The sequence below is a fragment of the Bos grunniens genome, chromosome 12 (genome assembly GCF_055505025.1).
Source record: "Bos grunniens cultivar Pamir isolate PY7600 chromosome 12, Bosgru_T2T1.0, whole genome shotgun sequence".
NCBI classification, from domain to species: Eukaryota; Metazoa; Chordata; class Mammalia; order Artiodactyla; family Bovidae; genus Bos; species Bos grunniens.
The window spans coordinates 67697864-67717232 of NC_141176.1; the positions used below are offsets into that span (position 1 = coordinate 67697864).

At 38.1% G+C, this 19369-nt stretch overlaps 1 long non-coding RNA gene across 39 annotated transcripts in view; it reads right to left on the reverse strand.

The window, feature by feature from the left end:
- Window positions 1–19369, reverse strand: part of LOC147361841 (uncharacterized) — a 256268-nt gene that overhangs the window by 109507 nt on the left and 127392 nt on the right. For 3 of the 39 annotated variants that reach the window (XR_015138299.1, XR_015138332.1, XR_015138300.1), the window contains one exon: window positions 12669–13228. The exons of the other annotated variants lie outside the window; for them this stretch is intronic. This is a non-coding gene — a long non-coding RNA (uncharacterized LOC147361841). Of the gene's footprint in view, window positions 1–12668; window positions 13229–19369 lie in introns of those variants that run through there. 39 annotated transcript variants of the gene reach the window in all.

The window sequence follows — 19369 nt, forward strand, 5'->3', positions numbered from 1 at the left end:
TCCAGTATTCCTCGGCTTTCCTGGTGGCTCAGCTGGTAAAGAATCTGCCTGCAATGCAGGAGACCTGGGTTCAATCCCTTGGTTAGGAAGATCCCCTGGAGAAGAAAATGGCTACCCATTCCAGTACTCTGGCCTGGAGAATTCCATGGACTCTATAGTCCATGGGATCGCAAAAAATTGGACACGACTGAGCAACTTTCACTTAATCACTTATATCTATCATTATAATATCATACAGAGTAGTTTGTGTCCTAAAAATCTTTTTTTCTCTCTGTTCATATCTACCCCCCACACCACTGGCAACCATTGACTTTTTTATTGTCTCCATAGTTTTGCCCTTTCCAGAATGTCATACAATTGGAATCATACAAGTATGTAGACTTTCAGTATTGGCTTATTTCACTTAGTAATATGCATTTATGTTTCCTCCCTGTCTTTTCATGGCTTGACAGCTCATGTTTTTTTAGCTTCCCTGGTTTGGACTTCCCTGATGGAGGTCTTCAGTGGTAAAGAATTCACCTGCCAATGAAGAAGACTCAGGGTTCAATCTCTGGGTCAGGAAGATGCCCTGGAGAAGGAAATGGCAACCCACTCTAAAATTCTTGCCTGGTAAGTACCATGGACAGAGGAGGATGCCAGGCTACAGTCCATAGGGTTGCAAAAGAGTCAGACACGACTTAGCAACTAAAACAATGACAACATTTCATTGCCTGCATGAATCACAATGTTTGTATTCATTCAGTTACTAAGCATGTCAAGGTTGCTTCCAAGTTTGGGCAATATGAATAAAGCTGCTATACATCTGTGTGCAGGTTTATGTATGTATATACATTTTTAGCTTCTTTGGGTAAATACCTTGGAAAACAACTGTTGGATCATATGGTAGAATTATGTATCATTTTGTAAGAAACTGTCAAACTGTCTTCAAAAGTGGTTTCACTATTTTTCATTTCTACTACTTTTCCTACTCTATCTCCTAGCCAGTATTTGGTTTTGTCAGTGTTCGAGACTTCAGTAGGTATATAGTGGTGCTGCTAAGTCACTTCAGTCATGTCCGACTCTGTGTGACCCCACAGACGGCAGCCCACCAGGCTCCGCCGTCCCTGGGATTCTCCAGGCAAGAACACTAGAGTGGGTTGCCATTTCCTTCTCCAATGCAGGAAAGTGAAAAGTGAAAGTGATGTCACTCAGTCGTGTCCAACTCCTCGAGACCCCATGGACTGCAGCCCACCAGGCTCCTCCGTCCATGGGATTTTCCAGGCAAGAGTACTGGAGTGGGGTATATAGTGGTATCTCATTTTAATTTGCATTTCCTTGATGACACATACTATGTCGAGCATCTTTTCATATGTTTCTTTGCTGTCTATATATCTTCTCTGGTGAAGTGTCTGTTAAGGTCTTTGGTCCATTTTTTTTAATTTATTGTTTTCTTATTTTGAGCTTTAAAAATTCTTTGTATATTTTTAATAGCAGTTCTTTATCAGTTTGTCACTTGCAAATATTTTCTCCCAGTCTGTGGTTTGTCTTCTCATCTTTTGACATTGTCTTTTGCAGAACAGATATTTTTAAGTTTAATAAAGTCCAGTTTATCATTTATTCATGTATAATGCCTTTGGTGTTGTATCTAAAAAGTTATCACCATCATCACCATACCCAAGGTCATCTAGGTTTTCTCCTATGTTATCTTACAGTATTTTTATATTTTTGTGTTTTACAGTTAGGTCTATGATCCATTTTGACTTAATTTTGTGAAAGATATAAATATATCTAGATTATTTTTTGTCATTTTTGCATATGGATGTCCAGTTGTTCCAGACCATTTGTTGAAAAGACTGTATTTGCTTCACTGAGTTGCCTTTGCTCCTTTGTGAAACGTCAGTTGCTATCTTTATGTGGGTCCATTTCTGGGTTCTCTATTCTCTTGCATCAATCTATTTGTCTATTCTTTTATTAATGCCACCATTTTCTTAATTACTACAGCTGTATAACAAGTTTTAAGTCAGAACTCCCAATTTGTTCTTCAATGTTGTGCTGGCTATTCTGGGTCTTTGCCTCTCTAAATAAACTTCATAATCAATTTTTTTGATAGTCATGAAATAATTTGTTGGCAGTTTGACTTTTTATTCTTTCAATTAATATATTTACTTCATAAAATAAATTTATGTGTCTTGTTATTGTTCAAATAGCCCTGGAGATATTGATTATAAGGGTTTGGCTGAATTCTCCCTTGAAATTGCATAAGGTTAGTGTGGCAACCCACTCCAGTACTCTTGCCTGGAAAACCCCATGGATGGAGGAGCCTGGTGGGCTGCCATCTCTGGGGTCACACAGAGTCGGACACAACTGAAGCGACTTAGCAGCAGCAGCAGCAGCATTACACTGGGTAATCGTGCTCTGACATATTTCTCAATGTCTTCAGTGACAATTTGTCTTTACATATGTTTTGTTTTTCTACTTCTAAAGTTAGTTTTGGTTAATTTTCCTACAAAAATTAGTTTTTCAATTCTTTTTAATCTCTGAGTAGAATTAAATATATAGTCTAGAACATGCAGTTTTGTTTTCTCTGTATTTGTGGTTCTCATTTCTATCTTAAGTATTTGTGTGTCCTCCCATTTTTTTTTTCTCAGATTAGCAGTTTATCTGCTTTACTTTTTTTTTTTCAATTAACACACTTCTAGATCTACTCCTTGGATCCAGTTTTCCATGTATTCTAAATATTGATTTCTACTTTTATCTTTACTGACATCATGAATGATATCCTAAACATTTTTTATTGTTCTTTTTTTAAATTTAAATTTATTTAATTAGAGGCTAATTACTTTACAATATTGTATTGGTTTTGCCATACGTCAACATGAATCTACCATGGGTGTACACGTGTTCCCATCCTGAACCCTCCTCCCACCTCCCTCCCTGTACCATCCCTCTGGGTCATCCCAGTGCACCAGCCCTGAGCATCCTATTGTTCTTTTCCTACTTTTTCAGTTAAATCCTGAATTTTTATTATAGTTTGCTTACTAATATAAGTATTTAAGGATATAAAATTTTCTCTTAAGATTTCCTTTAGCTCTATTGCTAAGTTTCTAATTAGTAGTGTTACCATTTTTATAATATTCCTGGTGTTTTGCAATTGAGAATTAGGTTTTCTCTTAAACCAAGAATCAATGAAAGAATTTTTTTATTGTTTTGTAGATGTATTTGCTTAATTTTTAAATACACTTCCTGTGTATTTAATTGATTTTGAGATGTATTCCAATCACTTTATAATTTGCAATGTTTCAATATTTTCTTAAATTGACACTTTTTAATTTATTAGGATTTTCCTTGAAATCTATGCATGGCCTATTTTTATGACTGCTTCAAGAATAGGTAAAGGGATATAAGATTTTATTAATACACACAAAATTTGATACATTTCCAGTATATTGATTTTATTAATTATACCATTTGAGTCTTTGATATCTTCACATGATTTTTGTTTACATGTCACAGACTAAAATCTATAAATTTATATTTTACTGCTAATGATATATGTTCACTTCTCTATCTCCTGTAATTCCTAATTTATGCATAATGTTAGGTTTGTTTATTCATAGACATTTATACTGTTAGATCTTCTTCACTGTTAACTAAGTTGCTTCAGTCATGTCCGATTCTGTGCGACCCCATAGACGGCAGCCCACCAGGCTCCCCCATTCCTGGGATTCTCCAGGCAAGAACACTGGAGTGGGTTGCCATTTCCTTCTCCAATGCATGAAAGTGAAAAGTGAAAGTGAAGTTGTTCAGTCGTGTCCGACTCTAGCGACCCCATGGACTGCAGCCTACCAGGCTCCTCCGTCCATGGGATTTTCCAGGCAAGAGTACTGGAGTGGGGTGCCATTGCCTTCTCCGGACTGCCCACCTTAGCAATTCTTTAATTCAAACTTGAATGAAAGTAAGATCATAATTCAAACTGGAATGAAAGTAAGATCATAACATTTTTTTTTGCATTTGCTCAACATATCTATCCCTATATATTTAATTTTCAAACTTTCTAAATTACTTGGGAAGTCAATTCTCTTATAAATAACATGGTACATGCTTTTGCTTTGTAATCTAATCTGAAAGTCTTCTTTGATATGCCTAGTTATTTATATTTGTTGATAAGATTATAATTGTTTAATTTAGCTTATGCTATATTTTCTGATTTTGTTACTTTCAATCATTTAACTGTCTTCTTTTAATGTTTTTAATATATCCTTTGTTTATGCTTATAACTTGGTATATAATCTTATCTGATACTGATAATACTCCATTTTGTTTGACAGTATGTATTAATTCTCTTCCCTTTTAATTCTAATTTTTTACATTGCCAATGCATTTAACTTTCATATTCTACAGTCTCCCCATCCTCATACTTTTTAATGTTACTAATACATTCAAATTATAGTAATGATTGCTAGTGGTCCCACGGTAATGTCATCAGTTTCCATTTTAATCATGAGATCCTTTCATTTTAGCTGGGCTCATAGTCACCAGACAGTTGGCTAAATTTCTCAGCCTCCAATCTACTTAGGTGTGTCTATTTGATTAAGTTCAAGCCAGTTGAGTCTGAACTAAAGCAATGTGTTCTCCTTCCAGGGTATTTTCTTAAAGAAGAAGCTGTTTGCTCTTGACATCCATATTCCCCTAGAAGCATGGATTGGGGATAAGTCAGTGTAAGCCATGCAGATGAAATCTGTAGTTAGCCTGGGAGATGGTGAAGAAATATGATGTGCAGACTTAGATCCCCTAGAGTACAGCTTCTGCATCAGCTCTGGACTATTCATCCCTGGATCATTCCATGAAAACAGAACAACAACAAAAACTTATCCAACTTTAAGCAGTGACTGTGGGGTCATTCTCTTACACTGCCTTAGCCTCCACTATGCTGCTACTCCTTACTTGCTTCAGTCGTATTTGACTCTGTGCGACCCTTATGGACTGCAGCCTGCCAGGCTCTTCTGTCCAAGGGATTCTCTGGTCAAGAGTACTAGAGTGGGTTGCCATACCCTTCTCAGGGGATCTTCCCAACCCATGGATCGAACCCGGGTATCCTGCGTTGCAGGCAGATTCTTTACCACTAAACTACCAGGGGAGCCCTAGTCTCTACTGTAAGTAATACTAAAATAAATCCAGCAATCATTACTGATTTTTTTTTCTTTTTTGAAAATTTTCCAGTCACATCTTGATAAACTAAAGTTTTCTTTCAGTACATTCCTCAAAAAGAATTCATGGGAAAATAGTCCCCATGTTTGTGCAACTTAAAAACTTCTTGTCAAGCCTCTAAATCTAATTTCCAGTTTATAAAAATTAGGAATGATAACGGAGCAGCTTAAATACCACAAAGAGAAAACAATGCAGAGTTGGAAAAATATGTCGCTTGTCCACAATTCTTCAAAAAGTGAATGTAATGGAAAAAAATTAAATCAAGGGTATTTTCTCACTAAGAGAAACTAAAAACAAACACAATTACTAGTAACCCAGCATCAGCCTAAGTTGGATCCCAGTTCTTTTTTTTTTTTTAACTTTACAATATTGTATTGGTTTTGCCATATATCAAAATGAATCCGCCACAGGTATACATGTGTTCCCCATCCTGAACCCTCCTCCCTCCTCCTTCCCCATACCATCCCTCTGGGTCGTCCCAGTGCACCAGCCCCAAGCATCCAGTATCGTGCATCGAACCTGGACTGGCGACTCGTTTCATACATGATATTATACATGTTTCAATGCCATTCTCCCAAATCATCCCACCCTCTCCCTCTCCCACAGAGTCCAAAAGACTGTTCTATACATCAGTGTCTCTTTTGCTGTCTCGTATACATGGTTATTGTTGCCATCTTTCTAAATTCCATATATATGTGTTAGTATACTGTATTGGTGTTTTTCTTTCTGGCTTACTTCACTCTGTATAATAGACTCCAGTTTCATCCACCTCATTAGAACTGATTCAAATGTATTCTTTTTAATGGCTGATTAATACTCCATTGTGTATATGTACCACAGCTTTCTTATCCATTCATCTGCTGATGGACATCTAGGTTGCTTCCATGTCCTGGCTATTATAAAAAGTGCTGCGATGAACATTGGGGTACACGTGTCTCTTTCAATTCTGGTTTCCTCAGTGTGTATGCCCAGCAGTGGGATTGCTGGGTCATAGTTCTTTAAAAAAGCAAACTGTTAAATATATAAATTATGATGATTTATAAAATTTTAACATGGACTATATACCCAATGGAATATTACTTAGCTATAAAAAGAAACACATATGAGCCAGTTATAATGAAGTGGATGAAACTGGAGCCTATTATACAGAGTGAAGTAAGTCAGAAAAAGAAACGCCAATACTGTTTATTAACACATATATGTGGAATTTAGAAAGATGGTAATGACGATCCTATATGCAAGACAGCAAAAGAGACACAGATGTAAAGAACAGACTTTTGGACTCTGTGGGAGAAGGTGAGGGTGGGATGATTTGAGACACTAGCCCTGAAACATGTATATTACCATATATAAAACGGATGACCAGTGCAAGTTAGACGCATGAAGCAGAGCACTCAAAGCCAGTGCTCTGGGACAACCCAGAGGCATGGGGTAGGGAGGGAGGTGGGAAGGGCTTCAGGATGGGGGGACACATGTGCACCCGTGGCTGATTCATGTTGATGTATGACGAAAACCACCACAATATTGTAAAGTAGCTATCTTTCAATTAAAAAAAATTAATTTTTTAAAAAATGTAACATGGGCTGGACATTAAATGAAATTATGGAATCATTTTCTACTTCTTAGGTGCGATAACAACATACTGTTACACAAGAAATTACCCTTGTCCTTGGAAAATGAATGTTTAAGTAATTAGGGATGAAGTGACTTGAAGTCTTAAAGTTACTTTCAAATAAAGAGGGAGGGGAGACATTAAAGGCGTAGAAATAATGTACCAAAAAAAGATACAAGTTGTTGAATTCAGAGGAGGATATATACAAGTGTTTGTCAAACTATTCTAGTAATTTTTTTTTTAATTTCTAAAATAAAACTTAGGGGAGTAGGTAAAAAATTATTTAAAACACTCAAAACCATGTTGATTGCTCTAATACTTGCATGACAGTGAGTTAGACATAAAATCCTTGGGTGCATTCTCTTTTCTGTAGCATTGTGTAAATATTGTTCTATTGACTACTTACATAAAAGACTGCTGAGGAAAAGTATATGTTTAACTAACTGACATAATAAGTTGCTTTATAATCTCATCTGGCTTTCTAGATGAATTATTTTTGGACATTAAAAGACAAATAACTGTCCTAAAATATGTCTATTGTTAACCGTCATTTTCTTCTGGGAACAACACAATAGTACCTTTCAATTTGCAAGTTCATTTATTTTTATCTCAAATAGTTATTAACATATCTGTATATATTCATTCTGTTTCACTGTTTCCATTTCTTTGTAGAGGATTCCAACTACACATACAACTTCCAAATCAGTCACATTTTAAATGTCATTTTTTTCCTTAATTGTAAAATTCTCATATTAATATACTTTTCTACTTAATTTCATTTACATTTTCCATTGTAGCCTTTGTTTTCAGAAGTCTTTTCTTAGATGAATTTTTTTAAGTTCAGCTTAATATGCTTAATAGTTTTATGTTTTTTCTATACTTCCCTGATCTCAGTTACTTGATAATTTTTATTACCTCAACATATCTTCCAGATCAGATCAGATCAGATCAGTCGCTCAGTCGTGTCCGACTCTTTGTGACCCCATGAATCGCAGCACGCCAGGCCTCCCTGTCCATCACCAACTCCTGGAGTTCACTCAGACTTATGTCCATTGAGTCAGTGATGCCATCCAGCCATCTCATCCTCTGGCATCCCCTTCTCCTCTTGCCCCCAATCCCTCCCAGCATCAGTCTTTTCCAATGAGTCAACTCTTTGCATGAGGTGGCCAAAGTACTGGGGTTTCAGCTTTAGCATCATTCCTTCCAAAGAACACCCAGGGCTGATCTCCTTTAGAATGGACTGGTTGGATCTCCTTGCAGTCCAAGGGACTCTTAAGAACCACTATGAGGTACCATTTCACACCAGTCAGAATGGCTGCAATCCAAAAGTCTACAAGTAATAAATGCTGGAGAGGGTGTGGAGAAAAGGGAACCCTCTTACACTGTTGGTGGGAATGCAAACTAGTACAGCCACTATGGAGAACAGTGTGGAGATTCCTTAAAAAACTGGAAATAGAACTGCCTTATGATCCAGCAATCCCACTGCTGGGCATACACACTGAGGAAACCAGAAGGGAAAGAGACACGTGTACCCCAATGTTCATCGCAGCACTGTTTATAATAGCCAGGACATGGAAGCAACCTAGATGCCCATCAGCAGATGAATGGATAAGAAAGCTGTGGTACATATACACAATGGAGTATTACTCAGCCATTAAAAAGAATACATTTGAATCAGTCCTAATGAGGTGGATGAAACTGGAGCCTATTATACAGACTGAAGTAAGCCAGAAGGAAAAACACCAATACAGTATACTAACGCATATATATGGAATTTAGAAAGATGGTAACAATAATCCTGCATACGAGACAGCAAAAGAGACACTGATGTATAGAACAGTCTTATGGACTCTTAGGGAGAGGGAGAGGGTGGGAAGATTTGGGAGAATGGCATTGAAACATGTAAAATATCATGTATGAAACGAGATGCCAGTCCAGGTTCGATGCACGATACTGGATGCTTGGGGCTGGTGCACTGGGACGACCCAGAGGGATGGTATGGGGAGGGAGAAGGGAGGAGGGTTCAGGATGGGGAACACATGTATACCTGTGGCAGATTCATTTTGATATTTGGCAAAACTAATACAATTATGTGAAGTTTAAAAATAAAATAAAACTTAAAAAAAAAAAAGAGTCTTCTCCAACACCACAGTTCAAAAGCATCAATTCTTTGGCACTCAGCCTTCTTCACAGTCCAACTCTCACATCCATACATGACCACAAGAAAAACCATAGCCTTGACTAGATGAACCTTTGTTGGCAAAGTAATGTCTCTGCTTTTCAATATGCTATCTAGGTTGGTCATAACTTTCCTTCCAAGGAGTAAGTGTCTTTTAATTTTGTGGCTGCAGTCACCATCTGCAGTGATTTTGGAGCCCCCAAAAATAAAGTCTGACACTGTTTCCACTGTTTCCCCATCTATTTCCCATGAAGTGATGGGACCAGATGCCATGATCTTTGTTTTCTGAATGTTGAGCTTTAAGCCAACTTTTTCACTCTCCATTTCACCTTCATCAAGAGGCTCTTTAGTTCCTCTTCACTTTCTGCCATAAGGGTGGTGTCATCTGCATATCTGAGGTTATTGATATTTCTCCAGGCAAACTTGATTCCAGCTTGTGTTTCTTCCAGCCCAGCATTTCTCATGATGTACTCTGCATATAAGTTAAATAAACAGGGTGACAATATACACATTTTTGCTTTGTACCCTTGATAGGAGAGTTAATTTACTGATGTCTTTTTACTATTATAGTGATGAATTTCCTTCCTCTTTTCCAATTCTGTCTTTGAACAGATCCTGTGCTGTTGCTTTCTTATATTAATTCTATCATTGGAAAAGTTGAGTTTTTCCTGCATCAACCGTTAGCCAGGAGTATATATCAGACAGAAAACAACAGTATTCAGGACAAGCATGAATTCTTCTTGTGATCAAGGATTCTGGGTGTGATTTTCGCCCTGCAATGAAGACAGGCATCACTGGACCTCTTCTCAATTCAATCTCTTTTCTGCTTCAACAGAAACAATATCACTTGCACATATGGACTGTCCATAGGATTGCTCATTTAGTCCCAATTCCTCTGCTTCCTGGGACCACACTGAGTCAAATAAAACCAACACCAGATGCATCACTCTGTCTAATGCTGAAAATAAGGAACTTGGGCTTATCACTTCGTATGACCTTCATCTTTGATTCTGTATTTTTTGCTGGCTCTTTTCTGATGCATCATCATTTATTGGCATCTTTCTACTTGTCCCACTGCATGATTTCTGTTCTAAGCCACTCTTCCAGATATTTTTTTAAACTATTTTATTGATGTACAACCAGCAGAACAAAAAGTTGTACATATTTAAAATATACAACTTAATGAGCCTGTAGATAAGGATACATCTGTGAAACTATCACTACAATCTACACTACAAACGTATTCATCGTCTCCAAAAGTTGCCTCCCACGCTCTTTATTTATTGCTATTCTTTATATCTCATGACCTTGGATGTTAGTTGTCTTCCAATTTCACCAGACATGGTGTTTCTATCTTTCCTTCATTGTTCTCCTCAGTGCTTTTGGATAAATTCTAGGAGATAAGGGGAAAATGCTGATTTTTATACTTTAACGTTCAAACAAGACAATCTATTCATGATTTCTTTATTTTGAATTTTCATTCTTCTATTTTTAATGTGGCTAGGTTTGGTCTTCAGGGAGATCTTTCATAATGGTTAATAGATGAAATATACTTTGAATGTTTACATACTTAAACATTTCTTCCTGTCATTTTTATACACAACACTTGTATATACAGACCAGATATAAGTTATTGGGACATAAGTCTTTTCTCCTAACTCTAAAGAAAGTGCTCCCATCATCTCCTGTCCTTGAACAATACTGTCTGGAAATCTCAGCCTATTCTGAATTTCCCTTTGCAGGTGATTATGTGTTCTTCCAGAACGATTATAGTGTTCTTTCCTTAATCTTAAAGTTCTAAAGTTTCACTCTGTTATGTCTCTGCCCATTAATCTCTATTAATTTTTCCTTGTCTTAACTACATTCATAGCAACCCTTTTCAACATGGATGACATTACGTTTTCAAAATCACCATAACAACATCCTCTAACCCACATGCCCTTCTTAAAATGTGACACCATCACTTATACAGAGGTGGAGTGTACGGTCCTTTATCTGAAATGTTGGCAGGTTTGTGACTAGAAGTGACTGTGACTCCAAGTGACTTTTGAGAGTAGGTGATGACAATGCTCTGCACTTCTGCCTCATTCTCTTAAAACCATTATCTCTTGGAAGTCTTCAGCCACAGGATATGATGCTCTATAGAGTCCTAAACAAGATTACCATGAGACCCCAGGGGTAGGCCATAATCTCCATAAACAGAGAGGACTGCTCAGCCTCAGCTGTTCTAGCTCTAGCTACTACTACCTCAGCCAAAAATACTCAGGAAAACAGGAGTGTTTTTTTTTTAAGTTGCCATTGTTTTAAGTCTTTAAGATTTGGACTAATTTCTCTTACATCAATAGATAATGATGTAGATAAAATTTTCTTGGGCTCAAAAATTACTGCAGATGGTGACTACAGTCACAAAATTAAAAGGCATTTGCTTCTTGGGAGAAAAGCTATGACAAAAGTAGACAGCATATTAAAAAGCAGAGGCATCACTTTGCCAACAAAGGTCTGCATAGTGAAAGCTATGGTTTTTCCAGTGGTCATGCATGAATGTGAGAGTTGAACCATAAAGAAGGCTGAGCACTGAAGAATTTATGCCTTTGAATTGTGGTGTTGGAGAAGGCTCTTGACAGTCCCTTGGACAGCAAGGAAATCAAACCAGTCAATCCTAAAGGAAATCAACCCTGGATATTCATTGGAAGGACTGATGCTGAACTCCAATACTTTGGCCACCTGATGAGAAGCACTGACTCCTTGGAAAAGACCCTGATGCTGGGAAAGACTGAAGGCAGGAGAAGGGGATGACAGAGGACAAGATGGTTGGATGGCATCACCAACTCAATGGACCTGAGTCTGAGCAAGCTCCAGGAGATGGTGAAAGACAGGGAAGCCTGGAGTGCTGCAGTCCATGAGGTCACAAAGAGTTGAACATGAATGAGCAACCAATCAACAACAACAAAAAGTCATTTCAGTGATGTCTAACTCTTGTGACCCTATGGTCTGTAGCCTGCCAGAGTCCTCTGAACATGGGATTCTCCAGGCAAGAACACTGTAGTGGGTTGCTATGCCCTCTCCAGGGGATCTTCCCAACCCAGGGATCAAACCCAGGTATCTTAAGTCTCCCACACTGGCAGGCAGGTTCTTTACCACTAGTGCCATCTGGGAAGCCCAGATAATGATAAATATGCATATTTAAATCTCCCTTTATTTAAAGAAAGTTTTTGTCTATATTTCCTTAATTTTTTTATAACATTGTTGATTTCTCTTCCTAAGAACTCTTAACTATCCATTAATTATCATGTATTGCACAGGTATTTACATGGCCATTCTGACATATGTGTGTTATCATTTTATCTCTAATCAGTTTTGTTATTAAAAGAAATTTTTTGCAGTGTGTATGATCTTACCTTCCCTACCTCCTACACGACTTTCCTGTTTTTTTAGTATTTACTGTTATTTTTTTTCAGTGTACCAGTTCTAATGTGGTTTTTAACTATTTTCATATTTTATGTTTCTTTTCAATTTCTTCCCCTGAATTTGTCTATTACACCATTTTATATAATCCCTTGTTACATAGAAATTCCATACTCACTTTAATTTCCTTGAGAATGCAGATAATTTTTTAACAATCTTTTCTTTCCTAGTTCTACTAAAATTCCATCTTCATAGTCTTTTGAATGAAATGTAGAACCATTTCTGCATTTGTTTGTGTGCCATATTAGGCATTCCAGATCTTTTGTATTTATTAATCATCCTTAAATGGAGGCCATAGTATCTGATTTACAATATGCAGGAAGATAGTGTGGGTGAACCTCATTGACTTGCCTCTTCTTTAAAGAACATGTCTTTCGAATCATTCTTCTATGTCTCCAGCTGGAGAACTAAATACTGTTTGTTTATTTTGTTTCTTTGTTTCCATCTTTAACTGCCTGTGGAGTTGGAAATAATAAATGCCTCGGGGCAACACACAGCTAATGTATAAACATTTGTCTCTAAGTTCCAAGTCTGTTCTGTCCTCTGCACAGAGCTGGTCAGTTCTTGGCTTTAGATGACACCCTTCATCTCTCAGCCATGACATTTATCACTTCCTCCAGAAACTGTCAGATGGCCTACTGTTCTTTCATCAATGCCTGTCTTCTTTTTGCTTCCTCTAGGACATCATTTGACGCCAACCAGGCCACCTCTCTGTTTAAACCCGATGAAGAGTTAAGATGATAGAAAAGTCCAAAGAGTTCTTTCAGGCCCAATTCCATGCTCTCCTAAAAAAGAAAATAGGCCTCAGGCAATGGGCCCTTCACTCCACTCCACTCTTGGCTCCTTCCTATGCCTCATTCCTATCTTTCCAAGACAGGGACTACTGTTTTTATGATCCCCAACTCTATCATTTTCTTTATTTAGAACATTATATTCACCATTTTGCAGTCATTGTGAATTTCAGTATTTTCTTTAATTTTGTTCAAAATGTCCCTATATCTGCCAGACTTTACTTATAATGTGTGTCAAGAGGTTCTTCAAGATCCATGGTTTCATTATAGATTAGATTTTCCTTTCTTTCAAATATAGATAATATTCAGAGAAAATTAAATATATTCATTATTCTGAGAAGAGAACTATACCAGTGTTAGTAGCTCTTCCAGTGTCCCCCCAAACCCCAATCAGCCCTTTCAGCATGACAGATTTGTGATTCTTTCTTTCTCCTAGATTTACATGTGCTAGTGAGAAGTTCACAGGCCTCCAGGAATTTTTATTAAGAGCTTCAGATAGTCTAGCAAGGAATTGTATCTCTTTTGACAAGATCAAGTGTATAACTGGAACTAACCATGCCTCATTTCATGCTAGCTTGCTGCTTCTCAGATAAACATGAAACATCCTTTGTGGCCAAATATACAATTCAATGGAATTGTGTTGCCTCAATGCTCTAAGTGCCTTGTGAATGGCAAGGTGGGGAGAGTGAACCCTTCCTGATTGACAGATGTCAACTGCCATGAGCCTCATAGACATATACGGTGATAAAGAAAGCTAGTGACTGTTGGGATTCATGGATGAAGGTATTTACTATAGAACCTAGTGTAATAGACACAGTGTTCACCCCTCCTGAGCTGTGGCCTGTCTCTGGTCTTAAGACTGCATTAAGACAGGCTGTCAAAGATAAGACAGGAAGGGAACGAGGCCCTGCTACAGGGCACCTCAGGTAAGGTGTTAATAGCTATCTGTGCCTGAATAAGAATCCTCCTGATGCCTAGCTTTTTCTCTTAGTACAATGAAGTAGTATCTTCATATTTCTTAAATGACATTTCCATCCGGGAGTAAGAACAGTTTGGTGCATTAATTGATGCCAATTTCACATGAAACAATTTTATGGAAAGCACTTATTTCTGATTTTCTAGGCATATAAGATTGACGTAAATGCTCCTGTTTCTCCAGGTAAAGAGTTGTCTACCTACTTAGTTATGTCATGAAGAAGATAATGACCTTGGCTTCTATATAAGTGGTAGGATTATGTAAATAATTACAGCTGGCATTCAGTTGGCCCGCCTATTTACAAATACATGCAGCTGGTGCTACAGAAATAAAATATATGCCACTGAATTAAACCAACGCCATGTTTAGTGGTGGGAAAACATATGATGGGTAAAGTGAGATAGATGAGGAAGATAACAGATGGATGATAAATTATAAGATAAATAGACTAAAGGGATAGATTTTTCCACTTTTCATTTTTCTGGCTTTCACAAATGTTCTCATATGTTTTTCTATAAAGCACAATAACATTCCTTGCCATATAATGTTGAGTATTTATATCTCTGCTCTGAACCAATTTTTCTTATACATTGCTCAGTCTTGACACAGAGCAATATCTCAGTGGTGTCCCAAGGACTATCAGTCAATCACAAAGAGTCACTGAACACACAGCGTATGTGTTGAGAACCATACCATCCATTTTTGAAGTGGTTCTGAGAAAGCACGAAATCAGCTATAGCCCTTGATCTAAAGATAAAAAGAAGACCAGACAGATGAAATAGAATACAATAAAGAACATAATTTGTCGGAATTTGTAAAGGCTCCTTCCAGTGTTCTCTCCTCTCGCTCTCTTCACTTCACAGGGATTTCATCTACCCACAGAAGGCGTTTTAATTCATTCTTTATACAAACATGTGCTGAGTGTTCTTAATGAGTCATGTACTTGGTAAGAGGCCAAGAATTCAAAAAAACAAGACAGATCCTCTGTCCTCAAAGAGCTTGCAGTACAGTGGTGAAAACGAGCACACCGATGATAGAGTGTCACTATAAGGCAAGTGCATTACACGCATATGGGGCACAGAGTAAGAGCATCCACCTCTGCCTGGTAGGGAGGAGCCAGCATTCTTGGAGGAGCTGATAACAGAGAGAGTTTTAAAGGATGAGAAAGATTCAGACATGAATACAAGAAAAGACCTAGTCCAAGCAGATAGGACACTGGGAGCAAAGTCATAAAGAGAGAAACTGCACAACACGTGTTCAGTGCTGCTGAAGCAGAGAGTGGAGGTGAATCAGAGTGGAGGACGGTCTATAGGCAGAGCTTTGATTTGCACAGTAAAAAACTTAGATTAGAAACTTCTTTGGTGTTCACTGGTTAGGAATCCACCTACCAATGCAGCGGACACAGGTCGGATCCCTTGTGCAGGAAGATCCCCATGCAGTGGGGCAACAAAACACACACAGCAACTACTGAGCTAGAGCCTGTGCTCCACAAGAGAAGCCACTGCCGTGAGAAGCCCGTGCTCTGCAACTAGAGAAAGCCTGTGCACATCAACAAAGACCCAGAGCAGCCAAAAGTTAAAAAAAGAGAAACAGACTGTATGCTCCAGGCGACAGAAACCACTCAAGGATTTTAAACAAAAGAATGACAGGATCAGGTTTCTATTTTAGGTCCATCTCACAGATTTGAAGGGAGAAAGGTTGAAGCTGGGAAAATTGGTTAAAAGACCGTTTCAGCGATCAGCTTGTAAGATGAAGAGGGTGTCACCCAAGATGGCATTTGCAGATGGAGAATAAGGGGACATACTTGAAAAAATGTTTAAAGACAAAAATGGCAAGGCTCTGTATTATAGGTATCTTGGATATATGGCAGGTGTGGTTCAAAACCACTGCAATAAAGCAATTACTGCAACAGAGTGAGTTATACAAATGTTTTGGTTTTCTAGTACAAATAAAAATTATGTTTACACTATACTGTACTCTATTAAGTATGCAATAACATCGTGTCTTCTAAAAATCTTAATTAAAAATACTTTATTATTTTTTTAAAAAATGCTAACCATCATTTGAGCCTTCAGTGAAATTTTGCTGGTGGAGGGTCTTGCCTCAATAATGGTGATGGCTGCTGACTGATCAGGATGGTAGCTGCTGAAGCCTGAGGTGACTTGGAAGTTTCTTAAAGTAAGACAACAGTGAAGTTTGCTACATCGATTGACCCTTCCTTTCATGCAATGCTGTTGGATATCATTTCACCCACAGTGGAACTTTTTTCAAAATTGGAATTAATCCTCTCAAGCCCAGCACTGCTTTATCAGCTAATTTTATATCATACTCTAAATCCTCTGTTGTCATTTCAACATTCTTTAGCATGAGTAGATTCCATCTTCAGAAAGTATTTCTTTGCTCATCCATAAGAAGCAACCCCTCATTTATGAAAGTTTTCTCATGAGACTGCAACTCCACTTCTAATTGTAGTTCTGCTGCTATCTCTACCACATGGACAGTTACTTCCCTCATGAAGTCCTGAACACCTAAAGTCATCCATGAGGGTTGGAATCAACTTCTTGCAAATTCCTCTTAATGTTGATATTCTGACCTCTTCCCATGAAATCACAAATGTTCTTAATGACATCTAGAATGGTGTATGCTTCCCAGAAAGTTTCCAATTTACTTTGCCCAGATCTATCAGAGGAATTACTATGTATGGAAGCTATAGCTTTATGAAATGTATTTCTTAGGTATTAAGACTTGAATGTCTAAATTACTCCTTGAACCTTAGGCTATAGAATGGATGTTGTGTTCGCAGGTATAAAAACATTAAGCTCATTGTACATCTCCATCAGAGCTCTTGAGTGCCTAGGTGCATTGTTGATGAGCAGTAATATTTTGAAAGGATTCTTTTTTCCTGAGCAGTAGGTCTCAACAGTGAGCTTAAAATATTCTGTAAACCGTGTTGTAAACTGATGTGTTGTTACCCAAGCTTTGTTGCTCCATTTATGGAGCACAGACAGAGTAGATTGAGCATAATTCTTTAGGGCCCTCAAATTTTTGGAATACTAAGTGAGCACTGGCTTCAGCTTAAACCCCATAGTTGCATTAACCCCTAACAAGAGAGGCAGCCTGTTCTTTGAAGCCTTGAAGCCAGGCATTGACTTCTCTCTAGCTATGAAGTCCTATTTGGCATCTTCTTACAATATAAGGCTGTGTAGTCTACACTGAAAATGTGTTGCTTAGTGTAGCCACCTTCATTAGTTGTCTGAGCTAAGCGTTTTGGAAACTTCTGGAAGCTACACCTTCTACATCAGCACTTACTGCTTCACCTTGCACTTGTTTTGCTGTGGAAACAGTTGGTTTCCTTATACCCTACAGACCAACCTCTGCCACCTTCAGGCTTTCCTTTGGCAGCTTCTTTGCCACTCTAAACCTTCATAGAAATGAAGAGAGGTAGGATTGCTCTGGATTAGACTTTGGTTTAAGGGAATATTGTGGCTGGTTTGCTTTTTTATCCATATCACTAAAACTTTTCCATATCAGCAATTAGCCTGTTTTATGTTATTATTTGTGTGTTCCCTAGAGTATCACTTCTAATTTCCTTCAAAAACTTTTTTGTTGTATTCACAACATGACTAACTGGAACAAGAGGCCTAGCCTTCCGTGTATCTAGGTTTTTGACATGCCTTCCTCACTAAGCTTATCATTTCTAGCTTTTGATTTAAAGTGAGAGACCTGCAACTCTACTTGAACGTTTAGAAGTCACTGCAGTGTTATTAATGGGCCTAACTTCAAATTGGTCTGTCTCAGGGAATAGAGAGCCCAAGAGGAGGGAGAGAGATGGGGAAGGGCTGGCTGGTTGGACAGTAAGAACACAAACAACATTTATCATTTAAATATGCCATCTTATAATGGGCATGGTTCTTGGTGCCCCCAAACAGTTACAATAAGTAACATCAGAGATCACTAACCACAGATAGCCATAACAATACAATCTCAATAATAACGAAAGTTCTGAAATATTTAAAGAATTACCAAGATGTGACACGGAGACACAGGTGAGAAATGCTGCAGGAAAATGGTGCTGATAAGACTTGCTGGACGCAGGGTTGCCACAAACCTATTATAAAAAATGCCGTATCTCTGAAGGGCAATAAAGCAAAGTACAATAAAACAAAGGCATGCTTGTACTTGGATCTGGGATAAGGAAGAGAGCAGAGTTAAAGAAAACCCAAACAACCTGGCACACTCCACAGAAGAGTCACAATAATATTCAAGGACCCAGGGAGCTGTCCCAAGTGAGCATGATGGTCTTTGATGAACAATTTAGTGGTAAGAGGACTTGAGTGACTATTACTAAGCTGTGTTTGCAACTTCTAAGAAAGATTTCACTGATGTGGAATAGAAGACACAGCAATTGGAAATACCTGGCCCAAAGTTCCCTGTCTTCTCCTACCTGTTCTGAAGAAGAACTTTGGCCAGTTGCTCTCTACCATGCGCAAGCTCAGGGAGCTTCTGTGTGCATTTTTCAAGAAGGTAAGAAGGTAGATGGTTGCAGAAGTAAGTGTCAGAGTCCACTTGTATCCTTCAAAGAGCAGGATGTTTCTTCCTGTGTCTCCTTACCACTACTGCAATGCTTCATGCCACATGAAAAACCATACACCAAAAGGAAGGAGAAATCTGAATCTGCTGCCAACAGAACAAAATACAAGTCCTGGAGCCAGCTGCTTCATTATGCTCCCAGATGTACAGCAACTGGCCTACTCACACCACAGACATTTGAAGAAATAATCACTATGCATGAAATGTCAGAGCTTCCTCTCCATCCAGCCAAAAGTTTCATTTTTTCAATTAAATGGGAGATAAGAAGATAATGTTTCCTACAAAATTTTAGCTGGTTGTAGAGAGAGAATATTTCTCTCTGTGTACTCTAGATTGTCCAGTGTATTGACACTTGGTTAATATCCTGTTAATATCCCTTGTGGCTCAGCTGGTAAAGAATCCGCCTACAATGTGTGAGACCTGGGTCTGATCCCTGGGTTGGAAAAATCCCCTGGAGAAGGGAAAGGCTACCCACTTCAGTATTCTGGTCTGGAGAATTCCATGGACTGTACAGTCCATGGGGTTGCAAAGAGTCAGACACAATTGAGCAACTTTCATTTTTCACTAAT